The sequence below is a fragment of the Vigna unguiculata genome, chromosome 10 (genome assembly GCF_037176805.1).
Source record: "Vigna unguiculata cultivar grain cowpea cultivar isolate G323 ecotype 2 chromosome 10, ASM3717680v1, whole genome shotgun sequence".
Taxonomy (NCBI): Eukaryota; Viridiplantae; Streptophyta; class Magnoliopsida; order Fabales; family Fabaceae; genus Vigna; species Vigna unguiculata.
Genome location: NC_140801.1, coordinates 25141441 through 25160972, shown reverse-complemented (window position 1 = coordinate 25160972; position 19532 = coordinate 25141441).

Below are 19532 nucleotides of genomic sequence, written 5' to 3'. Positions count from 1 at the left end.
ATCCTCTTATAGGTTCGAAATAATCCTGAGTGTCCTCCCACAACTCCTCCCACAACTATATATTGAAATTCTTTCAAAATGGTGATGATTTTCTGTGAGTCCTTAGGAATCACCAATCGGTTGTGATAATACAACCTCCCATTGTTCATCTTATACCTTGAGTGTTCTCCCTCCTTAACCAACAGATCTTGTAGAATTTTATTTAGTTTCACATCCTTCTCAATTTCAGCTGCTAATTCTTCCCACTCAAAGAAACGTATCGAACTCAAGGCTGAGTATTGTAATTTTTTGGAAAGGGCATCTGTTGCTCTATTTTCCGCCCTTGGTTTGTACTTAATTTCGAAGTCAAACCCCAACAATTTAGAGATCCATTTATTTTGCTCCTCACTCGTCAATCGTTGATCCACTAGAAACTTCAAACTTTTTTTATCGATATGAACAATGAAGTGCCTCCCTAGCAAATAATGCCTCCATTTTTGGATTGCCATGACCATGGCCATCAACTCTTTTTCATAAACAGATTTATTCTGAGCTTTGTCAAACAGAGTTTGACTCATGTAGGCTACTGGTTGTCATTCCTGCATCAACACCGCTCCAATCCCCTTCCTAGATGCATTTGTCTCCACCACAAAAATTCTGTCAAAATCTGGGACAGCAAGAACGGGCACTTGAGTCATAGCTTTTTTCAAATTCTCGAATGCCACTTGTGCATAATCATTCCATTGGAATTTATCTTTCTTTAATTGTTGAGTTAGGGGCCATGCTATTTTGCCATATCCTTTAACAAATTTTCTGTAATAACCTGTGAGGCCTAGGAAGCCTCTTAATCCCTTCACGTCTTTAGGGATTAGCCATTCCACCATGGCTTTTATCTTGGCAGGATTAGCAGCCACTCCTTGGCCTGAAATGACATGTCCTAGATATTCAATGCTTCCCCTCCCAAAAGAGCATTTCTTCTTGTTCACCATTAAGCCATGTTTTCTTAGAGAATTTAATACCGTTCTCACATGCTCATAATGACAACTCACTCTTGCTAAAAATGAGTATATCATCAAAGAAGACTAAAGCAAACTTTCGCAAATATGGATTCAACACCTGATTCATGAGAGCTTGAAATGTAGAGGCGACATTAGTGAGTCCAAATGGCATAACAAAAAACTCATAATGTCCTTCATGCGTTCTAAAGGCTGTCTTAGGGATATCTTCCTCCTTCATGCAGGTTTAAGATCTAGCTTAGAAAAAACTTGAGCTCCTCGCAATTCATCTAGAAGTTCATCTATGACGGGTATTGGAAACTTGTCTGGTACAGTAAGTTTGTTTAAGGCACGATAATCAACACAAAATTGTCACCCCCCCACTTTCTTCTTTACTAAGATAATTAGGCTGCTGTAAGGGCTATTGCTAGGCCTTATAATTCCTGTAATCATCATTTCCTTTACAAATTTCTCAATTTCATTCTTTTGGTAGAAGGGGTACCTATAAGGCCGTATATTTTGGATACTTACACCCTCCTTGAGGTTAATAGCATGGTCACAGGTCCTCTTAGGGGGTTAAGTCTGTAGGCTCTTTGAACAAATCATCAAATTCCTCCAAGACAACAACCAAATTAGGACTGAGAGGATTAACTTCCTTTGCATCTATTATCAATAGTGCTTGATAAGATAGTAGGTATCCATCTCCTTCATTATTGAGGGCCTTCATCAATGCTCTCCAGGAAGCTTGGGATTTACAAAAGGCAGGATCCCCCTTCAATATTTTCTTCTCTCCCCTTATTCCCCAACTTAACACCAGATTTCAAAAATTAGCTTTCACATTACCCAAACTTGCCAACCACTCCATTCCTAACACCAAATCAGTCCCTCCCAACTCCATAAGAAAGAAATGTTGCACAATAGGAACTCCTTGAACCACCACTTCCAACTGTTTGCATAATCCTCGGTTCACCACCTTGTCCCCTGTTCCCACTTCCACCTCAAACGGAGTAGTATCGCTTACTTCCAAATTGAGATGCTTAACTAACCCTTTTGATATAAAGTTAGTTAAAGCTCCACAATCCACTAGAATTAACACCTCTGCACCTCCTATCTTTTCATCACCTTGAAGGATCGATTAGAAGTCAACCCTTCCTTGCTTTTCAATGATATCTGTAGAACCTTAACAGTGAAAGTATCCAATGTTTCCTCCTCTCCCCCACTATCCTCCGTCTCTTCCCCTTGAGAGTCTTCCAATAATACAAATTGAAAGTGTTTCAATTTGCAAATATGGTCCCTTCCCCATGTTTCACCACATTTAAAGCATAACTCCTTCCTACTCCTTTCTCTCAATTCAGCTTGAGAGAGTCTTCCTCAACTCATTGTCTTCTTCTCAACCAGCTCACTCTCATTCACTTTACTGCTTATCCCCTCAGTATTTCCACCCTTCTCCCATCTAGTGAACCCTTTCGCCTGTTTTATAGGTGGTTTGTCACCGACCTTCTTCTCTGAGCCCATCAACCCAACCTTGCGTAAGGCATTATTCTTTTCTTCTAACAATAAAGCTCGGTCCATCAACTCGTAATGTGCCTGTGGTGTAGATTTTCAATTCAGCTTGGATCTCTTCCTTCAACCTATTGATGAAAATTCCCTTCAACATAATCCTTTCCTCCTTTTTCAATGGAGCTGATTCACGTTCAAATATTTCTTTGTACTTCATTACGGAACTAGTTTGCTTAATACTCAGCAACGGACCAAACGGGTTTTGGACCAACCCTGGTTGGAAGCGTCGAATCAACACTCCCTTAAATTCCTCCCAGTTGAGCTCCTTACTCTGTTCTTCCCACCATTGATACCAACTCAGGGCTTTATCCTCCAATGCGATTACCACTGTATCGAGCTTTTCTTCTTCACCCAGTTCAATTTGAAGTATCGTTCAACTCGAACGATCCATTCAAGCGTCATCACCACGGAAGATGGGTATCATGAGTTTCCGTCCTCCGAAATCCCTCGACGACTCGCCACTACTACTTCGTACTGTCGAACGCGAGCTGTCGTCACGCTCCAAATCACCATCGTTCTCATCGTGCACCTTCCTTTGTATGTGCGAACGTCGTGTGTGAGGTCGGCCATTATTTGACCTGTTACGAGCGATGATCAGGTTTCTTAACTCTGCGAGTTGTTGTTCAAGGCCATCAATGCGCTTCTCCATCGCGTTTCGTGTAATGACCATGCACTCCTAGAAACAAGTGGCTCTAGATACCAATTGATAAATAACCACAAAGAAATGAAGAGATGAAAAGGAAATACTGATTGTATTATTGAATTCAAAAATAATTGTTTGAGGATGACCCTCTTTCCATGGCCCTCATTCTACTATCTCGTTCTCCCTGCCCAAAAGAAACCAGCCCCCCTTTCCTCCCACGGAAAACCCTCACTTCTTTCTTTCGTAAACCTTTTAGGTTTTCCTAATATGCCCCCTATGTTTTTCACGGTGCTTCTTTATGCTTTTGTCACTTAAAAAAAGGCAGCTTACATGTACTTCTTAAACGTAAGGAATGAATTCAATGAAAATTGTTTTTGTTTATTGTTTACTTTGAATCGATGGAAATGATAGAAGGCAGGTTTGCACTTATTTCCTCTTGGATTGAGAGATTGCTTTTTCAGTGTTTTATGATGTTTTTTCACTTTAAAAAGGCAGAAGTTCTTTACCAATTCAGCCATACGTGTACATAATTAACAATTAACAAGATGAATCAAAGTCATCATAATTGTTTTTGTTAATTGTTGTGGTTAAATTAGTGAAAATTCGATATCTTGGGTTACCATATATTTCCCCTAGGGTTGACACATGATTTTCATATTGCTTTTTTATGGTTGTCGCTTAAAAAAATGTTTATCTATTCAATCTTACATGTACTTATTTAACGCAAGAAATGAATTTCATGATAACTGTTTATGTTAAGTGTTTACTTTGAATCAGTGCAAATGATAGAATACAATTTAACACTTATTTTCCCTGGGGTTGACAAGTGATTTTTCCAATGCTTGTATATGCTTGTCACTTTAAAAAAAATTGTTTACTTATTCAACGTAACTTAACGCAAGAAATGAATTTCATGACAACTGTTTGTGTTAATTGTTTACTTCAAATAAGTGCAAATGATAGAATGCAGATTAGCACTTATTTCAGCTGCTGTTGGCATATGATTTTCATAGTGTTTCTATATGCTTGTCACTTTAAGAAAAAAATAATTGTTTACCTATTCAACCATACATGTACTTATTTAATGCAAGAAATGAATTTAATGACAACGGTTTCATTTAATTGTTTACTTGAATTTAGAGTAAATATACAATGCAGGTTAGCACTTATTACCCATGGGGTTGACCAATGGTTTTCACAATGCTTCTTTATTCTTTTGTCACTTCAACATGGCATAAATTGTTTACCTATTCAACCTTACATGAACTTCTTTAATGCAAGGAATTAATTTTATGAAAACTCTTTTTGTTAATTCTTTACTTTGAATCAGTGCAAATGATAGAAGGCAAATTAACACTTATTTCCCCTCGGATTGAAGGATGATTTTGGTAGTGCTATTTTATGCTTTTGTGACTTTAAAAAGGTAGAAGTTGTTTAGATATTGAACCTTACAAGTACTTATTTAACGCAAAAAATTAAACTTATGAAAAATGTTATCATTAAAACCGTTGTTGTCAATTCTTTAGGTTGAATAAGTGAATATCACATTACTTGAGTTAACACTTATTTCCCCAGGGGTTGACAGATGGTTTCTCATGCTGCATTTTATGAATTGTATCAGTTGAAGAACTAACAACTAATGTACCTATTCAAGGTCACATATACGGTATTACAATGATGACACTGGCATAAAAAACTTGAATGCACCAATTTGCTTTCAACAACAATTAAAGTTTCCATAATATTATCAAGACGATCATGGTAGCAGGGGGCCATGGCCCCCCGAAAAATTTTGATTTTTTTTTATAATAGATATTTTTATTTTTTTATAGATATTAGATATTTTAATTTTTTTATTATAGATATTAAATCAAATATTTTATTTCTTTTATAAACATAATAACTAATGCTAATAAATAATAAAAATAAAATAAAATATAATAAAAAATAAAGATTAAAAAGATTTATCAAGATATTTTTTATTATTTGTTTTCATTATAGTTTGTGTTTCTCATAAATTGTTCTCATATTTCATTCTCATCTATTTTCTTTTGTTTCTAAAGAAAAAAAAGATCTATTATTTTTGCTCTTATTTCTCCTTTGTTCTCTTTCATTCTTGAGGAAGAAAAGAAAAAGATAATTCTTTCGTCTCACTTTATGGTGAAATAGGTTCAATAATTTATTTAATGAACCTCTTTTATATTGTTTTTATTTTATTTTATGAACATAGAAAAAAAAGTATTGTGCTGTGTGTTTTTTATAACCATATTTTAATTGTGGTTCCATTATACGTACATGCCTTGAGTTTCTTACAAATTTTTCTCATCTTCCATTCTTACCTATTTTCTTTTGTTTCTGAAGAAAAAAAGACCAATTATTTTTGCTCTCATCTCTCAACTGTTTTCTTCCATTCTCGAAGAAATAAAGAAGGTAATTGAAATGCAACTTGAAAACTATCCTTATTCTAAGGAAAAACATCCAAGGAGATTTCAATCTAATTGGTTTAAAATGTTTCCTTCTTGGCTAGAGTATTCCCCGACTAATGATGGAGCTTATTGTTTGGCATGTTATCTATTTAGTTCAAAGCCAGATGGTCGTTTTGGGTCAGATGTGTTTACTGAACAAGGTTTTAGATCATGGAAAAAGGTTAATGTAGGAAAAAGATGTGCATTTCTCAACCACATTGGAGATAGTCATTACTCACCGCATAACAATGCAATGAAAGCTTGTGAAGACTTGTTGAATCAATCTATGCACATTAATAACATTATAAATATTCAAAGTTGATAACAAGTCTGCAAGAACCATTTATGGCTCAAAACCTCTATTGACACAATTATTCTATTAATAACATTTCAAGCTTATGCATTTAGAGGCCACGAGGAAACACCAGAGTCAATTAATAGAGGCAACTTTCTTGAAATGATTAAACTTCTAGCATCATATAATGATAAAGTGGCACAACTTGTGTTGGAAAATTCTCCGTATAATGCTAAGTATACTTCTCATCATATTCAGAAAAAAATCTTGCACATTTTCTCTAGAAAAGTAAGAAGTCACATTCGAGAAGAAATTGGAGATTCTAAATTTTGCATAATTGTTGATGAAGCACGTGATGAATTTAAGAAAGAGCAAATGGCTATTGTTTTGAGATTTGTAGATAAGGATGGTAATATAAAAAAACAATTTTTTTATATTGTGCATGTTAAAGATACAACAACTGCCACTTTAAAAAAAGAATTGAGTGTCGTTCTCTCTAGGCATAATCTTGATGTTTGCAATATCCGCGGTCAAGGGTATGATGGTGCTAGTAATATGAGGGGAGAATGGAATGGATTGCAAGCATTATTTCTCAATGATAATCCTTATGCTTATTATGTGAATTGTTTTGCTCATAGACTACAACTTGCTTTAGTGGCTGCTTCAAGAGAGGTCATTCCAGTTCATCAATTTTTTTCAAATTTGTCTTTTATCGTAAATGTTGTGTGTTCCTCTAGTAAACATCATGATGAGTTAGAAGTTGTTGAATTAAATGGAATAACTCAATTATTAAAAATGGGTAAACTTGAAACTGGTAAAGGAAAAAATCAAATTGACACTTTAAAATGAGTTGCTGATACTCGTTGGATCTCGCATTTTTATTCCATTTGTAGTATGATGAAGCTATATAATGCATCTTGTTTAGTTCTTCAAAAAATTATTGTTGATGGATCAACTTATTCTCAAATGGATGATGTTGATGCTGCATTTAATATGTTGTCTTCATTTGAGTTCATATTAATTTTACACATGATGAAAGAGATTATGGGAATTACTAACGGTCTTTGCCAAGCTTTGCAGAAACAATCTCAAGATATACTGAATTCTATGCAATTAGTTTGTTATACTAAAATTTTGATTCAAAAGTTGAGGGAGGATGGTTGGCAAAATCTATTAAAATGTGTGGTATTCTTGTATGAACAACATGACATTGATATTCCTGATTTTAATTCTACTTATGTTGCACGTCATGGTCGTTCTCGACATCAAAAAGATCATTTCACTATGGAACATCATTTTAGGGTAAATATATTTCTTATTATAGTGGACAAGCAGTTGCAAGAATTAAATGATAGGTTTAATGAGCAAACAATGGAAATTTTAACTCTAAGCAATGCTTTAGTTCCTAAAGATGCTTATAAAGCTCTTAACATTGAGGACATATGCATTCTTGAGAACAAATATTATCCTTTAGATTTTAGTGAGCAAGAGAAGATTAATTTAAAATTTCAACTTCAACATTTTATTATTGATGCTCCTAACCATCCAAATTTGAAGTATTTATCAACCATGCTTGAATTATGTCAATCTTTGGCAAGAACAGGAAAGTCAAGGACATTCTACTTGATTGATCGTTTAATTTGTCTTATTTTAACTCTTCTTGTCTCTACAACTACAATAAAAAGATCATTTTCTGTAATGAAGATTATCAAAACAAGATTGCAGAATAAAATGGAAGATGAATTTCTTGCCGACAATATGATTATTTACATTGAAAAAGAAATAGTTGAAACTTTTAGTTATGATTCAATTATTGATGAGTTCAGCGATCTAAAGGAACGAAGGGCAAACTTTTAGATATGTGTGATTTCTTTTTTAGTTATCGTTATACTAAGTTATTATTCATCTTTATTGTATTAGTGACAATAATTAAATGTATAAATTTTGGATGTATTATTTTGGCTCCCACAACAATGTTGGTCAAGATCCGCCACAGGCGACAATGCCATCTTGTGCAGTTGTTGAGCCACCTGAAAATCACCTGGTTGCATGTGCCAACAATGCAAGTGTCATCTAATGCATCATGCCAAAATAAACTAATGAGGATATGCCATAATATAATAATGTTTTTTAAGAATATAAGATTAAAATCGAAACATATGAATATGTTTGGGAACTTGCCAAAACTAGATTCAAAAAAAAAAAGGTTTAGGGATTTCTAAACTTACGGGGTATGGGAACCTGTAGTAGGGTTTGATACTCGGGTTTCAAGAACTACATTGACTTTCAACAAGGTCGGATCCAAGTATAACGCTTTAATACTTGTGGATAGTTGAAGAAGAAAACTAATTCAAATCATTCACGTCAGGATCCACCAATGGCGGTTCAATAACTTTACGAGGTTGAAGAGAAACACAACTTCAAGAAGAACATATTCGACTAAGAAGACGACTGAAGAAGAAGAAGGTCGATGAAGACGCTTTGGGTTTCTAAAACGCGCATCAGGTCAAACCTCCTTATTCTTTCAAACCCTTTCTTTTTTGTCTCTTCCAAATGAAATGGAAACGTGTAAAATCATTATCCTTTCTTTTATGCATGCAAGAATCACATGTTGTGACAGAAGTATTCAAATTTGGTATGTTTGTATATCATTATCCTTTCTTTTATGCATGCAAGAATCACGTGTTGGCAAGGTGGGAGCAAATCAATAGTTTAAATTTTGGTTCCAAATGGAATGCATGGTGCAATGTCCACTTTTCACTAGTCCAATAGAGTAACTATAGGGTAAATTGATTGGGCACATAAAAGTGTGTGGGTTTCTTCTTTAACTTTTTCGTGCATGCATAAGTTTCTTGGTTCTTTGTATCTTAATGTGTTAAGTGGCTTTTGGTCTTTGATGAGTCAACATGTGAATTATGGCAACCTCATGCAAGGTCTTCTATTTTTCTCATAGTCATTGGTCCTATTGGTTACTTTACATTGTGTTTGAATGAAATATTTCAACAATGCTGAGAAATTAAAATGCATTGTATTTGAATTGCTTGCAATTAAATTCTATTCATTTTATAAATAACTTGTTTGGAAAAGAAATTAAAATACCTTACATTTAAATTTCTTATTTGAATAAAACAAGAAATTTGGACGGTTGAGACGACCCGATTTGTCGTTAGAATATTTAATAATATATTTTAGAAAATAATGTATTTTTCATGTTTAAGAAGGTTGGCCCTAGCCTTGGCCTATAGGACTTTTGTGAGGATTTTGGCCTTGTGGGCTTCTTAATGTGGAACTTTTTGGCACTTTGGGTTTTTTTGGTCCGAGCCCACGTGGGTCAGGGTCAAGTCCTATGGACTATGCCAAATTGACAACTCTACCAAAGTGTGAGGTTGAACGAGAAAAATTTCAAATTCCACCTATTTTGAATATATTTGAATTTTTACTAATTTAGTTAATTAAAATACTTTAAAAAAAATGTTTGCATTTTAAATGCTTTTTAAATTTCTATCTAAACAAAGCATTTTATTACCGAAAAATTTAAATTCTTAAAAAAATGAATTGCTTCATTAAAATACTCTTTCCAAACTTACCATTAAGGTGCATCTAAGTTTTTTTCTCCCATTTAAATTCCCTTTAGTTGTTTTAAGGTGCAGCTACGTTTTTCACAATGTGTTAAAACCCTTAATGTTGGGACCCACGGTAGTATAGTTGGTTTTGTCTTGTGATGATGCTTAGGAAAGAACCCAATGGGTAACGTACTGGCGGACAATAGAAAAGACTAAGGGGGCATGCCTCCTAATTTTTTTTTATATTTATATAATTTTAAATATATTTTTTAAAAATTAAATATTTTTAATATGTCTTATATATTTAATATTTAAAAAATATTATATATCTATTTTTATATATAAAGAATTTTTGTTATTGTCAATATTTATATTTCAATTTTACATTTTAGATATTTTTTAAATAAAAATAATTATTTTATTAATATTATTTTTTAAGTGATTATTTTCTTAATTTAACATTTTTTAATTATTGACTATTTTTTTAAAATTAATCCATGAAAATTATTATTATAAAACTATAAAAATTATTTATATTTAATTCTATAATTATAATAATAACAATAATTATAATTTTATTTTTCTAATTATGATGAAAAAAAAGGTAAATACAATATTTTTATTAGTTTAAATAAAAAAATTAGAATTACTCTTTTGGTTCATGTTTTCATTCAAAAATATCAAGTTGGTCTTTTAGGTGTTTTTTAGTATCAATTTAGTCTTAATTTTTGAAAAAATGGTGCAATTTGGTCATTTTTTGTTAAATTTTTTTAATCAGACCAATGTTTTTTCATCAAAATTGAAATTGTGAATAAGAATGGTTTACTTTGTCAATGTAATTGTTCGCTTGTTCCACTCCGAAAAATTTAACGAAAAGTATCAAAATGTATCAATTTTTAAAAATCAAGATCAAATTGAGACTAAAAAACTAGAGAATCAATTTGACATTTTTGAACGAAAAAATAGACCACAAAAGTAATTCAACCAAAATTTTGATACCCCAAAATATTGGTTGAAGATCCGATACTTACGTGCATTTTTTTTTTTACACTTTTAGTATCTCTTTTCATCTTGTTTGGTATTGGGGAGGGTCCTACGGGTTTCACACCAATATATGAATTTTGGTTGCCGTATTTAAGTTTCGCATTGTGCCCCTTTTCTTCCAACTTATCATAAAGATTGTTATTTAAGTACAATACTAATAATTTATATGTATTAAATCTTAAATTGTCCGGTTGGACAGTTTAAGAAGATTAGTCATTTTTTAATAGTTTATTAGTACATATATATATATATATATATATATATATATATATATATATATATATATATATATATATATATATATATATACATATCTTAAAATTCATGAATATTTGTCAACTGTGTTTTATATTGATCTTCAAGTGCATATTTGATTGTGGTTGACAATCACTTTCATTTTTGTGTATCCTGAAGACCAATGTGAAATGTTGGAAAAATTTCGTGAAATATAAGACATATTTTTTAAAAGTAATAGGTACCAATAAAATAAAGAAAATGAATTTTCTTGAATGGGATATGGTCACACCTTGATTACACAAGCGGTGTGAGCATTCATTCAAATATTACTGAAATTGTTCACGCAATTTCAGTATATATACGTATGGATCGAGATTGGAGTATAAGAACGAAGTAGAATAATTTATACAATTGCGCAACGTTATGAGTGTAGAAGTAATGATGAGGTGAAGTTTAGTTGTCCTTGTGTCAACTGTTTGAATGAGAGAAAGTTGAATGCAACTCAAGTTAGGAAACATCTTATTTGTGATGGTTTCCTTAGAAGTTATACAATATGGACATGGCACAGTGTATTAATAAACTTTCCAATTGTTTCCCGAACTAAACATGTTGTCGATTCCACCATGGAAGAGCGACAGGAAGAGCGAGTGGAAGAAGACAATATGATAAGAGATGTTGGCACAAAAGCTTTTGCACAAGCACATGTGTATGAGACAATGTCTGTTAATGCGGAAACTCCGTTGTATGTCAGTCCAACTAAGTTAATGCGGATAAATGTTTTACAGAATTGCTCCTGCTCTTGAATGAAATGCTTCTCGAGGGAAATACTTTACCCACTCGAAATTATGACGCCAAGAAGATTCTTTGTCTGATGAGTATAAAGTATAAAAGGATACATGTATGTCCTAATGATTGCATATTATGGTGCTGGATTAGGAGTCGGCATATGCCAATTTTTTGGTTCCTCCTTTCTCGTCAGTCCTCATGTAGACATAGTGCTGATTATGAAGAATGACTGAGGGAAAGAATCACAAGGATGGTGAAAGAACAACTTATGCGCCAATTTGAGAATTATGGCATCCGTCTGCCATTGGATCCTCCACCAGAACTAGACCCATTTGTGCCTCCCATGGGTAAATATTTTTTCTATAAGTTATGAATTGAATAAATGATATTTAATAAAATAATTGAATAACATTAATAAATCATTGACTTTAACATGTAGAAGCAGAAAAGGGAGTTGTTCTGCTCCACCCATACTAGGAGATAAGATGGACGACACTCATCCATGTCAGCTATATATTTGGGATGGTACAGGTAAGACACTAGTGGCTCGTGGAAAAGTATTTGAGGTAGCCACAATTCTTCATGGCATGGACTTATTAGAGGATGAGGTTAAGGTCACGGTAAATGAGATCCTCGTGCCTTTTTCTTTAGTTCCTGTGCCAACAAATGAGGTATGTAAGACCCGCGAAATTTAATTAATTAAATGAATAATTAATTAATAAATGCGAGTAGTGGGAGCCTTTATGACATTTAATGTAAACTTGTATGATGTGGAAAAGTACTAGCTCAAGTGGTTGAGAGTACTTGGTAATGTTAAGAGGACTTAGGTTCGAGTCTTATGTATGCTAAATTGTGTTTTATTTAATTGATAATTATTTTAATAATGTGCTAGATTATGATGAGGGATAATAAAATCCTAGATTTATAGGAATTATCATGAAACATGATTTTGTTGAATGGTTGTGCATTGATTTGATATTGGATGGTTGTGTGTTTGAACCTTGGTAGACACGAATTAAGTTTTATTTTTGCTAAAATTAATTTTGGCATGAATGAGGGATTGGAAACCCTAGCCGTCACAAAGGGGAATTGGAAGGGACTGAGTGAATCAACTGTTTATGGCATTTGATGGCCATTAACGTCACTCTTAATGCCATTTTCATTTTGGAAGTAATTAGGCCTAATTAAGTGAATTTAAGGAGAGAGAAAGAGAGAGAGAGGAGAACTTAGATTGAAAAGACTAGGCAACCTGAGCAATCAACTGGAAATTTTAGAGAGCATTGGAACTACAAAATAGAGGAGGGTGGAGAGTTGAATTGAGGAAACACTAGGAGGCCATTGTGGATCAAGGAAGAAGCCAAGAACCATCAACTTTTAAGCAAGGAAACCAGGTTAGGGGAGATGTAGCTCGTTTTTACCTTGCCAGTTATGAACTTCGTGCTATGATATATGATGTATGATGTTTTGCTCCTATCCATCTATTAAATTCTCGGGTTTCAGGAAATTTTTAGAAACTGCCTGGCGGGCCTTCAATCAGTGTTCCACTAATCAATCCACGGAGGATTGTCTCAGAAATGCAGTGAAAACTCAAAAGTAGACTAATTCTCTCTCGTTCTCACACGAAAACTCACAACACTCACGGTGTTTGGGGAAACCGACGAGATGAAACCTCATCTAGGGTTTAAGGTTGAGCTAAGACGAAAGGGGATAAATCTCACTATATTCATCAAAGTTACTTAATACAAAGATTGACCTGCCTTTATAGACGAAGAAGTAGTCGTTATCGAAAAAGGAAACCTAATATGGGTCATGGATAGATCTAACAGATCCTAACGGTTAACGAAAGGGGGCCCTATCAACTAACGGATGAAACACGATGGTGAAGAGAACACAAGCTATGTGCGTGAATGAGCACACTCGAACCCTAAGTAATGGGAGGAGAAACGCGTGAAGACGTGACGATGTGATGCATGACAAGAGGAGGAAACCCTAGCAACTAGTGAACCACGTGTGATGAAGAAACCTAGCAGAGAAAAAGACATCTTCTTGTGAGACGCTACACTCTTAACGTGCGTGGGCTGCATAATGAATTGTAAGCCCATAAAGAGGAGCACTAAATGATGCACTGTTGGCTGAAAGTGGGCTGATTCAATTTGATGGCCTTACCAGCTGAAGTCTGCTACTGGATACAAAGGGGTGCACACAGAAGGCGTAATTGGGTTGCTGGCAAAGGTCTGAATAACACGTTAGAGGGTGTTGTCTTGGATGGCCACAGTTGGGCTGGTGGAAAGATTAGTGGCCCAAACAGATATAAGGAAAAGAATAAAACACTTCTAATCATGGGCCAGAATACAAACCCATGGAATTTGCTAGTTACACCACACATTATTAAACCTTTACATTTAACTAGAAAGACATGTAAAGATAAATGGCCCTGATCATTAGCCAAGCTGAAAAGCCCGGTATGGTGATATTCATCATATTGCGCCTGGCGTTGAGGGTCATCCCGCCAGGCGATAACTACACTTGTAGTGGCTCTGCAATAGGGGTTAAACATGTGGTATTCCTTGAGTTGTGGCTCAGGATTGGGGTTAAACATGTGGTATTCCTTGAGTTGTGGCTCAGAATAACATCTCTTGAGTTGTGGCTTAGGATGGCGGCCGAACACAAGGAACCCTTGAGTTGTGGCTCGGGTTGACGAGTGTTACCAGTCTGAGTGTGCGAGTTGTGGCTCTTATGGACGTGCCTAAAAGATTGCCCTCCTCAATAATAGCCGACGAGTTTGGTAGTTTTGGGACATTACGAACTATGTACGTATTCAGAACTTCACTTGGCATTATGGAGTATGGTTTGTAGCATGTTTCCCACACGTCTTCTACAAGTTGTGGCTCTTATGGACGTGCCCAAAAGATTGCCCTCCTCAATAATAGCCGACGAGTTTGGTAGTTTTGGGACATTATGAACTATGTACGTATTCAGAACTTCACTTGGCGTTATGGAGTATGGTTTGTAGCATGTTTCCCACACGTCTTCTACAAGTTGTGGCTTGTAGGTGTGGCAGCAAGTGTATCTTGAGGTATGCATCAAAAGAGGTAGAACATGGATAACATTGTGGTGGCCATGTTGTATGGAATCAAAGGATAAGAAGTCCCTTTGATGAGTGTATGCCTATATCTTGTTTGAATTATTATATGTTGTATGTTAGCTCACCCTATTTTCTTGTGTTTGGCGATAATCATGTATTACGTTACACGGGAGCATATGATGTTGCAGGTGGTTTTGGTGAGGCTTAGCATCGGAGAGGGGCTAGCTGGGGAAAAGCTTTATCAGAGTTTTATCATTTATGGCTTTGAATAATTTGTAAACACTTATGTGATCGACTTTATTATTTTTATTCGAGTATTATACATTATGGATTTTAGCTTATTTATGATTTAATCAAAGATTTAAATTTTTCCGTGTTTTTGGGAAATGCGTTTATAATAAATGAAATTTTAATCTTATTCCTTTATTTTATTATGTAAATCTGTAATATCTGACCGGGATGTTACAAGGTATATACTGTGGCACATGATTACAAGGTATATCAGACTCTCAAACCAACCATATACTAAATTTTTAAGTTTACATGTTTATTATATTCAACCTTAAATTATATTCCATTTTAACTCAAATTACATCGATAGGAAAATCCTCAACCAAAGAAGATTCCTTTCTCTTTGGACGATCCTCTTGGTGCATTACTCCAACTTACTGAAATCACAAATGATAAGTCGATGCAGGTTCCTTGGGATTTTAACATTTTTGGGAGAGACCTTGAGATCCCATTTTACTTGCATTCCCAAGATGTCTTGGAGCTTGCACGAGGATAAGAGGAACTGAATGTTACCATTATTCAGTTATGGATGATGTAAGTTTTTTAGTCATTATATATAGTTATTTGATTTATTTATCTATTTATTTATATCAAATCAATTTTATATTTAGGTATATATCCGGTGTCACTGAAACTATGGGGTTAAATGATCCATATAGGTATGTAGACCCCAACTCACTCATGAAGACAACAAGTTTGATGACACTCAAGCATATGTGATCAAATGCTTTCAACGCGGAAAAGAAATTGATTTTGTCCCTTATGTTGTTGGGTAAGTCATTTTTTTTAACTTATGAATATAATATGTCATTTTAACGTATAACATTGAATTTATTTTCTTCGCAAGTGTCATTGGCAGTTACTTGTGGTTTCCCTAAGAGAGAACCTCTTTTGTGGTTTTTCTCTATGCATCGCCCTCCCTCGAACCATCTGAGACAAGTGATAGATTGACAAGAACCTCAATGTCAATCTTATGAATATTCTTTGTTATATAAAAGTGATGAGTGCGTATTTTTGCCCTCATTTAATGTTTAATTATGGGTATTTAATTGAATTTGTGTGCTTAAAGATTGATTTAATTGGGATTTCCTATTATTGGGTTTATTGAGTATGAGATACAAAAATATGTTAAAAATAGCTTTTTAGTTGCATAAATGTTCTTTGGATATTTTGAGGTGTGTTAGTGCAGTTGCAGCTAAGTTGAGCTCATGGAGGTGTGGAAATAAATTGATTAAAGCTTCATGACACCTTAAAGATAAATCCAAGAATAAGAAATTATCAAAAGCACAAAAATCCAAGCAAAGCATTGCATGAAGACGGCAAGAAAAGCTTGAAAAAGTGAAGAAGTTTGGCTAAACCAAGAAGAGAGGAAAGAAAAATTGGACCTTGCGGTTTTCTTTATCTTTATGATAGAAGATAATTTGGGAAAATATATCTTTGGATATTGTCACAACCGGAATCGCGACGGGACGACGAACGAAAAAAAGAAAACGGGTTTGAAAAAGAAATTTGGAGTCGCCACCATAATTGTTCTGAAAAACTATGGAAAACCATAAAGATAAGACAAGTCTACGAAAAACCAGATTTAGGATCCGGGAGTCGGTTACGCGTAGGGAAGGTGTTAGCACCCTACAGCGCCCGCCCGAGGGCGGTACCTTTAATTAAAAATGCAAAGTCGATGTGATTTTCAAAATGTTAATTTTCCCCAAAATTAATAAGACAATAATGCTAAAAAGAAATAAAAATATTTTTTTAATTTTTTGGGCCCGACAAGGATTGACCTTGGTCCTACGTATTCTCATTCAAAATGAGAAATCAGGGTTACGTAGTTCTTTAGATAATATTTGGAAAACAAAGAAAATGATTTGATTTTTTGGAGGTGAACCTGACAAGGACTGGCCTTGCTCCTACGTATCTTACAAGGGAGAATCAAGGATCACATAGTTCTTAATAAGGACTCTTTGCTTGAAAATGGTGATGTTTTTATATTTTGAAAATTTTATATTTTTGTTTTGTATTTTTTGAATTACTTGAAAATATGTGTCACACGACGCGAGCGGTCAGACAGACACTAAAAGAGAAATAAAACTATTTTTGGTGTTTTTTAGAAAATTTGGAAGAAAGTGTCACACGACGCGAGCGGCCGGACAGACACAATAAAGAAAAGGAAGAGAACATTTTTATTTTTATTTTATTTTACTTTTTTATTTTTTTTATTTTTTTGCAATTTTTTATAATTTTCAAATATTTTGTTTTTTTCAAACTAAAAAAAATTATAAAAGGATGAAATTATTTGAGAAGGATAAAAGTGAAAAATAAAATATGGGGGTACATGAGTAATGTGTGAGGTGCATGAAGTAAAATAAAAAGAGCCCCCAAAATAGGAGATAAATACAAATGAGTGGTGGAGTCAATAAAATTGGAGGTGCAAGAAGTACACACTGGAGGTGTGTGTAGTGAAACCTGGACCGTAAATAGTAACGCATGGGGTATAGGCGCTAAAATAGGGGTGCATCAAGTAAGGAAAACAAAGCGAACCCAAATCAAACAAGAGCTAACTAACGTGGAGGGTGAGCAAGGGTGCAAGATTAAACATTCGGGGGTGCATGAAGTAAGGTGGGTTGAGACCTGATCAACCCAATGAGAAATGTGGGTGGTGAATCATAACCTAGACCTAACTACTCAAAAATCAGGAGGCAAGTCCCCTCCCTCTCCCCCTCTTGCGCCTGGAACCAAAACCATGACCAATCATCATCAACACCTCACTTACTTCGGCAGGCCAAGGACGCTGGCAACGACGCCGACCACCACCAAGAAAAAGGACATCACTGGCGACCACGAATCCCTTTCTTCCTTCTTCTCCAACGTGCGCGAGATCCTTTCTTCTCGTCATCGCCCCCCATCTTTGCTTCAACACACCACCACGCATCTGGCTTGCCAGCGACGCCAATAGACGCCAGAGACGTCCTCCCTCTCGGTGGCTCAACGATTTGTTCTCACGCACGCATCGACTCCAACCCCGAAAGATCGTCACCTCGTCACCTCACCACCACTGGCCACAGCCGTCGCGGGCGACACCGGTGTCCACCACGGTCGTTGGCGACGAGAGCCTATGCGACCTTCACTCTCCTTCCCCTCATGCACAACTCGAACTGCTTTCACGCGAACCCTAGGGCCACTGCCATTGGTGCTTGTACTCCGTTCAAAGCTCTTGTTTAAGACTTCAAATTAATCGATGTAACTTCTCAATTAATTTGTTGGCGTCCTTACTTTCAACCAAAGTAACTTCTGAATCAAAAGCAAGAACTTTGTAGATTAATCTTAGTAAATTTAACCAAAGTAACTTCTCAATTAAATATTACTAATCCTAATCATGTCCATTCTTTTACCTCTTATATCTAGTAAAAAGCTAATTAACCAAAGTAACTTCTTGATTAATTTTAATATAAGTTTTCACCTTTAATCAAAGTAACTTCTCAATTATTAGCAAAAACTCATGCAATCGTATGAAAGTTTCTAAAATTAATCAAAGTAACTTCTCAATTAAAATTTAAAAACCCTTGGACTCATACGATTGTAATGTTATGTAGATTTAACACCGTGCTATCGTGCTACAATGTAAAAATCATTACTTTCACTAAATTAAGAACCAAAGGACATAGATGAAAATAAATCTAAAAAAGAATCAAAAGAACAAACAAATTAATTGATTAACCTCATAATCCAATTGAGAAATTACAATGGAATCAACCCAATAAGTTGAACACTCCATGAATGCAAAATAAAAATAGAAGAAGATTAGAGAGAGAAAGGAAACGAAATTAGGCCCCCCTTAAGGGTTCCTAAACTCTGAAGTCTCGAGCTTGTGCTTTATGCTTCTCCCTTGGTCTCTTTATATAGGAATTAGACTAGGCTTTTCTGTTGCTAAAATCTCTCAAATATCTTTTAAAATAAAGATAAAGATAAATATTTAAAAATATTTGTAGAGATATAGACTATTTGACAAATATAATTGGTTGATAATATCAATATCTAATATAATAAATTAATTAATTAAATATATATGATAAATTATCACCAATTAGTATTTGTATTAATTTTCCAAATCAACCCTTTGCAATCTCCTTAAATTATCTTCTAAATAATCCAATATCTTCAAGATATATTTGTTTGTTGTGGAACTAAAAAGATTCAAGAAAATCTTGTCATCTTTAAAAAGATTTGGTAGTTATTATCTTTTAATATTTTATGATATAATTAAATAAGATAATTATTTAAAAATATCAAATAAAATATCCAAAGATATATTTTCCCAAATTATCTTCTATCATAAAGATAAAGAAAACCGCAAGGTCCAATTTTTCTTTCCTCTCTTCTTGGTTTAGCCAAACTTCTTCACTTTTTCAAGCTTTTCTTGCCGTCTTCATGCAATGCTTTGCTTGGATTTTTGTGCTTTTGATAATTTCTTATTCTTGGATTTATCTTTAAGATGTCATGAAGCTTTAATCAATTTATTTCCACACCTCCATGAGCTCAACTTAGCTACAACTGCACTAACACACCTCAAAATATCCAAAGAACATTTATGC